The following is a 1,357-nucleotide window of genomic DNA, read 5'->3' as shown; positions in this document are numbered from 1 at the left end:
CTTCAGCATCTTCGTGCTCTTCAAATGGTGCTGGAGAGGTTCAGGTTGGATGCTGGGAAACATCGTTTTCTGAAAGAGAGGTGATGCTATGGCACAGCCGCGCAGGCAGCGCTGAAGGGCTCCAAGAACCATGGAGACGTGGCACTGGGGGAAATGGACAGCAGGCACGGTGGGAATGGGCTGGGGGTGGGCTTGGGAATCTCCAAAGTCTTTTCCAACCTTGTTGGTTCTGGGATTCCCTATCCACCCCGTGGACGTGGCCCTGCAGTGGGAGTGGGGGCTGCGGAGGCGCAGCTGAGGACAGCCGCGATGGGCTGGTGCCAGGGACATGGGAACACTGGGCCAGGTGCAGGGAGCCCTGGATGTGGGCTCCCCAAGAGCCATCACGGCCTCAAAGGAGCTGCTCCCATTCCCAATTGGATGGAAAAGGTCTGTAGGGGAGGAAATAGCAGCCGCTCACGGCAAATAAATGCTCTCTCGTGTGTACACCCACTCAGCACAGCAAACTCCACCAACCTCGGTGATCCATGGGGCCAAAGCTCTGGTAGCACGAATGTCTGTGGATAAACACAGGCAGAAGCAAACAGTTCTGGAATGGCTTCGTGTAAACAAAGCCAGAGCTCTTTTCAACTCTGCTCCAGACTCTGTCCGCTTTGAAATCTCACATCTGTCCCGGCCAACACCGTCCCCTCCTGCCCTTCCCTCCCACCCATAGGGAGATTGGACCCCAGGCCCAGTGTGCCCTGCTGCTGGTGCTGGGGAGAATAAAAAATAATTTAAAAAATGAATAGTGGTGATTGTAAGAGGTGAGATCAGCAGACGGGAAGGTCTTGCTGGGAAAAACATGGCTGGAGAGGTTTGTGTGTGAAGGGGTTGTTTATGGAGGCTGGGGGAAGTGAGACAGCTGAGGATGGTCAGCATAAGTGTGGGGTGCCTGAGCCTTGTGGGACAGGGACAGCAATGGGGTGGGATGAGAGTGGGGATGGCTGGGTACAGAGATGGGGACAGGGACATGGGTGAGGATGGGGTGAGAATGAGGATGGGTACTGGGACAAGGATAAGGATGGAGATGAGGTGGGGACAGAGATACAGGTGAGGATGGGGATCAGATGAGAATAGGGCTGGGGATGGGGATGAGAATGGGGAAGGGGACAAGGATAGGGATGGAGACTAGGATGGGAACAGGGATACAGATGGGGATGGGAATGAGGATGGGGATGGATGAGAATAGGGGTAGAAATGGGAATGAGGATGGAGAAAGGGATGAGGATAGGGATACAGTAGGGGATAAAATAGGTGTAAGGACAGGAATGGGGATGGGGATGGGGATGGGGATGGGGATGGGGATGGGGATGGG

The sequence above is a fragment of the Centrocercus urophasianus genome, unplaced genomic scaffold (genome assembly GCF_019232065.1).
Source record: "Centrocercus urophasianus isolate 14NV4802_14NV808 unplaced genomic scaffold, USGS_Curo_1.0 seq_14, whole genome shotgun sequence".
NCBI lineage: Eukaryota > Metazoa > Chordata > Aves > Galliformes > Phasianidae > Centrocercus > Centrocercus urophasianus.
Note: the sequence above shows the minus strand (reverse complement) of the source record.